The sequence below is a fragment of the Uloborus diversus genome, chromosome 6 (genome assembly GCF_026930045.1).
Source record: "Uloborus diversus isolate 005 chromosome 6, Udiv.v.3.1, whole genome shotgun sequence".
Taxonomy (NCBI): domain Eukaryota; kingdom Metazoa; phylum Arthropoda; class Arachnida; order Araneae; family Uloboridae; genus Uloborus; species Uloborus diversus.
The window spans coordinates 61,628,480-61,635,206 of record NC_072736.1 but is presented as its reverse complement, the minus strand read 5'-3'; positions in this window follow the sequence as shown (position 1 = coordinate 61,635,206).

Here is a 6,727-nt window from a genome sequence, read left to right as displayed (position 1 = left end):
CTTCAATGTAAACTCAAGCAGTGTTATAATTTGGCAAACACTTGGCAATATATCGCCAAGCTTTTGGTCGCCAATTTTTTCGCCAACTTGGCGATGAATTTGGCGGTTTTTTTTTTTTTTTAATCTGGTTTCAATTTGGCCATATTTAGAGATTTAACCATTGAACCACATTAAAACTGCCAATATTGCGAAAATTTATCTGTATAAAACGTTTTCTTTGCTTCTGTTCGCAACAAACTTGGGGTGAAAATATTTCAAGCGTTTCTTTGCTCACTCCGAAGCACTATTATCTTTAAATTGGAGTAAAAGGAAGTCATGTGATGCACACATCAGCTCGTTTTTTTTTTTCGAGCAATCACGATTGCTTATTGTTCTCATTTGACCGTCTTTGATGTTACGGTTACTTTTTCAACTTGGATCAGGGGCCTCTGCAGCACCACCGCCCGCCGCCCTCCAGGCGCGGCTCCCCGGTCCTGAGTTATCTGCTTCTTCTGGTCGGATGCGTCCATGTCCTACACACACGCATGCTCACACACATACAAACACACGACTTCACACACTCCTACACACACATACACACACTCATGCCTACATACACACACACACGAACGTCTACACACACACACACACGAACGCCTACATGCACACGCGCGTACACAACACTCACTCACACACATGCATACATTCACTTACACACACACTCACCCACACAAATGCGCCTACAGAAACACACACGCGCATACACACGCTCGTGATTGCGAAAAACATAATTTGAATTCAAGATGACAAAAATTCAAATTAATATATATATCTTTTTTTTTTTTTTTTTTGAACAATCAAGAAGATTAAAAGGAAATATTACAGCGTTCAAAACTGCAGAGAACTGCAAACACGTGTTCCTGGGTTACAAGGAACCTCCTTCTCAGTGCAAAAAAACCTTCGGTGATTCACATTTCCTATACACAATATCTGTAAAACTATTTTTCCTGCCTACGCTCTAAAGTACCACGCCGTAGCACAATCGCTATTCAGAGATATTTTCTCTCTTCAAAAATGTCATTTTTGCAACTATCAACATATACTTAATCAGGACCGTCTCTAGTAGTTTTGCCGCCCTAAGCGATATTGACAAGTGCCGCCTCCCTTCATTGAATAATACTAATAATAATATTAAATGATAATCTTTACTAATAATAAAGCTGACAGTCTCTCTGTCTGGATCTCTGTGACGCGCATAGCGCCTAGACCGTTCGGCGGATTTTCATGAAATTTGGCACAAAGTTAGTTTGTAGTATGGGGGTGTGCACCTCGAAGCGATTTTTCGAAAATTCGATTTTGTTCTTTTTCTATTTCAATTGTAAGAACATTTTCCGGAGCAAAATTATTATAAGATGGACGAGTAAATTACGAAATTATCATGACGTGGAATGGGAGAACGAATGAACATAGCCAATTGGCAAGAAAATCGTCATCCATTATTTGTAAATATACAGGCGACCGAATGACCTTTTAATTTTCAACTACGGGCAAAGCCGTGCGGGTACCACTAGTATATTAATAAAATTTAAAAAAAAAGTAAAGTGCTTAAAACTAAAGTGAGTTTCTAGTTAAATTCTGAACTGGGTTTTGCATATTCAAGCATTTAACATTAAAGTGTGCATCTCATGGCACTGATACAAATATTAATATTTTCAAAAGACTTAAATCACGCAATTTGGCGTCTCTAAAACTAAACTGAGTTTCTTGTTAAATTCCAAGGTGATTGGTTAATCCGCTATTTTAATCTTTTAAGCTGTTTGCTTATTTAGCTCTTGGCTTTTGTCGGATGTCTTTTCAATCATAAGCTCATTACTTTTTGCATTGAAAAAGGCGTTCTTTATAACGCCGAAACACGTGTCTGCAGGAAACTGAAATTTGTGCTTTGTGACGTTGTTATTTCTTACTTCACAATGTCATATTTTCTACACAATCTGTAAGAATTTCAGAAACTGTATGGGGCTTTAAACCTAAAGCTTAGAGAAATTATTTTGCAATTTTTAGTTCAATTTAAATCTATGATAAAATATTAAAACTTTTTTACTTACATTATTATTTTGTGCTTTTTAAGCACTTTTCATGTGCTTGGTATGTTTTTCACGGAAATTCTGATGCTTGTTTTTGCTTACATCTTAGCAGCTGGACAACTTAGAGACTTCGGGATCTCACTAAATGTTTTGTTTAATCTTGTAAGGTACAACTTACCAAAAAAAAAAAAAAAAAAATTAATTCTAAAATAAAATTAATATTTCGATCAGACGAAAAACAGTAAATTTCATTTAATTCAATGAGTTAAGCTAGTAATGTTAATTTCTAAAGTAAAGCTAGTAGTGACTTTGGGATTTGCGAAAAAGATAGAAATTTTAAGTTCAGTTTTTTTTTCTTTCTAGATTTAGTACTTACATTTGAGCTATGAAATAACTTCAGTTTCTAAAACTATAGCAACAGATTTTATGCCCCCCAAATTTTGGTGTCTCGTATCCGTGCCTTAATCTTGCCCTGCTGACAAGAATCCCTGATTGCGAAAACTTTCATTTCTCAGAAACAAATCTAGTTCATTTTTGTCCTTAGGGGCCGTTCATTAATTACGCAAGGATGATTTTGTCAATTTTTGACCCTCCTGCCCTCATGAAAGAGTACGTAAGATGTTTCAAACCCCTCCCCCTATTCTTACGTAAAATTCCATCATTTCGTTTTTCAAAATTATAAAATGTTGATAGAAAAAGATCAGTTACAATAACACACCCAGTTTGACGTTTTTCAAAGTTTTTTATTTCTTAAATATATTATATGATGCAATAGTAATTAAAAATAAAACATGCCATACATAGTGAGATTCTTTTGTTACATTTTATACTATTCATTCTTTGTATAACAAGTAAAAAACAGCTCACCTAAAAATGTTTTTTACCTTCTAGAGCTGCAAATGAAATATGATCCCTGCCAAACCAATTGACCGTGCGCTTTCTAATGTAAAATATCGACTTGGAAAATGTTACATATGATTGGGTTTGGACCGCCCCCCCCCCCGGAAAGTAAAGGTATGTAGAGATATTTTCAACCCCCTCCCCTCGGGACCCTTACGTAACTAATGAATGGCTCCTTAAGCGACATTGATCTCTGTTAAATACATATTCCACAAATGGTATTTTCAAACTCTACTTTTTTTTATTAATCGAATAATTTTCCCTTTTGTTTATGTGATTAAATATCACGTTAACGGCAGATTATGTATTTATTCACTGCGTTCTGTTTAACACACCGGAGCAACAAAACTTAGCACAGATTTTCACGAAAAAGAACACAACTGAATGCTCAGCGATCTTCTGTTCACACATTTTAATGCATCAGTCGACCCCAAATTCTATTCCATTTAATATCGCTTCATGCTCCAGTACTCGACGGCCCGAGAACACGAGACAGCAAGATCGCAACTCAACTCTCACAACCGATGGAAAGGAAAACATAAATGAAATCAGATCGGATTAAGAGAGCTATCCGAGATTACAACTGAACAGCCCATTTCGCAGGGCGTTAGGAATATACCTCTAATTTCATTGACTCGAATCATTACTTAAAGAGATATTTGTAGTAATGAAAGGGTAGTGGCAATAGAATTAATAGTAATTGAGATCTTTCTATACTAGGAAGAGAGAGAGAGAGGGGAAAAAAAGAAAACAGTGCACAACATCTAGCATCCAGCCGTTGGCATTAATTTGAATTTTGACATCTTGAATTAAAATGATGCAGTCACGAATGTGGTTGTTTTCTTCAGTTAAAAGTATTATTTTTAGTCACTAAAATTGATAGAATAAGCAAAAAAAAAAAAAAAAAAAAAAAAAACACCATGGAGCGAGAAAAACTTTCATTTTCCCATCGATTAATTTTTAAAATGTCCGATTTTGAAAATAAGGCGTGGTCTCCATGACGTCCCAAATGATGTACTTCGGCGCATCTGTCTACCGCGTTTCCACGTTATGATAATCAAGAAGCGAATTGAATATTGCGCTCTACGCTTGCTATCAACCATATTGTTTCCAATACATGTGAGCAAAGAAGCGAATTAAACATTGCGCTCTGCGAATGGCAACAGTGAATGGCTTTTCATCATTTGTGATGTCATCGGCAGAAGCGTAAACAATGAAAGCGCACCGATTAAAATATTTTTTTTTTTAAATATTTACTTTGTAAAATTATTTTAAAAATGTTCAGATCCTATGTTTTTAAGCATGCTCTTTCAAAAAAAAATGCTTTTAAAAAATAAAAAACGATCCCATTATAGCAATTCGCGATTGCTCAAAAAAGAAAAAAAATAGAACTAAATAGATTTTCTGGCGGATATTATTTGTGTAAACAACAGAAGTATTTATTTAAGTATTTTATTACAGAATACAGAAAAAAACAAAGAAAGAAAACCACGTAGCATTCATTATTTTTTTGATTTTCGACGTTTTGAATTCAAGTTTGTTTTTCGCAATCATGAATTGCGATAAGACCCTACTGGTTAAGTTTCTTGTTTGTACAAATGGAATGGAATGGAGATGGCCAATAATTTACACCCGTCATTATCACTGGTGATTTTATAGAATACGTAATAGGAGGCATATCGATTTAAAAAAAAAAAAGAAATGGTGATTAGAATGAAGTAATAAAGTTAAAGATTTTATTGCCGATATCCACCAGTACACTTATCATAAAGAGTATTTACGGCATGTAACACATTATGTATTTTTGTTTCTTATCAATATTAAATGATGGAAATCAGTAATCTGAAAAGTTTGCATTTAGATGAAATTTTGCTGTTTAGTTCATCTGCTAGGTGCTTTTTCCTGAACAAACGCATTTTTACGCCAAAAAAAAAAAAAAAAAAAGAAAGAAAAGAAAAGAAATCAGGGCAATTTATTCAAGTCAAATAAAGAGAAAATATGTTTTTTTTTTTTTTTTTTTTTTTTTTTTGTCTTTCAGTGCCAGGTATCGAAATTTTTATGTTATTCGTATCTTTCAAACTGCATGATTTTTATAATCACCGATTGCCTTTCTTTACACACTTCTGTGCTGAAAGATTTCGCAATTTTTTAATGTACACACATCTTTTTTTTTTTTTTTTTTAATTTCCTCTTGTGCTGGGTTTCGAGTAAAATCAAGCTTAAGCAGCTTTAAAAGCATATTTGCACTTTTGATACTTGAAATAAAAATTTTCCATGTGGAAAATAGAGGAAAGAAGTAATTGCAATTTAAGATATTAAAATTGAACATTTAGTTCTTCTTTTTAATACAAAATATCAAAAACTAGCAGTACCCGCACGGCAATGCTCGCTCTAAGAATTTAAAGGAAGTCCGTTCAATAAAAGAAATCCACGCCCCCCCCCCCCCCGCACCTTCTGACGTAAAATGATCATTTTTCATTCAACTAAAATGCATACACACCTTTTCAAAAAACCTATTAAAGTATCTTTGGAGTTTAAAACTATTCGCCAAAACACATAAAAAGATTAACAGTAGCTTTAAAACTAAAAATAATCCTTCAACTGTACAGTTCATCGCTCAACGCGCCAAGCAACCACGCTACCGTAACCCTACCCTTTAGCGAATGAAGAGGTTTTTTTTTTTTTTTTCAGGAATTTAAAATGTTTCGCCAAATAAACAATACTTTGATACAAACGTTATAAAGAACAATCCCAATTGAATAATCAACAAATCAAATTATTTACTCAGATAAGTAACTATCTTCAACTATAAGAACAAAAACAAACGTTAAAGAAATAAGGAAAACAAAACCCAATAGAAAAATCTACAAAATCAAATAATGTACCCGAATATCGAAAAAAAAAAACCGCATTCAAAATCAGTTCGCTGACCACAACAGTTCAACATTAGCGTATAGACCGGGATCTGAAGGGGGTTGAGCATGCATGGAAAGGCTGACGCAATATTATTTCTGATTATTGTTACAGGCACGATGGTGATTATGAAACCACATGTCGTCGCCCACCTGGTTGGTCGACAACCCCGGGGGAGGGGGGAAAGCAGTGGGGGGAGACGTTTGCTAAAACATTCATAACTCGCGAACTATTTGAGATAAAACACTGAAAAAAGTGGCAATCGACGCAACAAAAGAATGGCTTCATAAAAGCTAAATATGATTATGGACCTATCTTTGTTGGTTTCTGAGTAAAATTTCATTTTTCGCAAACAAAAAAAATTTTAGAATAAAATGCGCAAAACAAACTTTTTTTGACCAAAATAAATTCCAAATAAAAATTGTTTGATTTTTTTTCAAATAAAGTCCTAAATATCATTATTCAGTTTGTTAAAACTATTTAAGTAATGTTAACGTGTTGAAAAACAAAATGACAGTAGCAAGCTCGAACACTATTCATAGTATAGTTCAGGATCTAAAGGGGGGTTTGAGCATGCATGGAAAACCTGACGCAAAATTATTTCTGATTAATGTCACAGGCACTATAGTGATTATGAAACCACATGTCGTCGCCCCCCTGGGTGGTCAACAACCCCGGGGGAGGGGGGAAAGCAGTGGGGGGAGCCGTTTGCTAAAACACTCATATTCGCGAAGTATTTGAAATAAAACACTGTAAAAAGTGGCAATCGACGCAACAAAACAAGGACTTCATTAAAGCTATATATGAATATCATCATATCTTTGTTAGTTTCTGAGTAAAATTGTATTTTT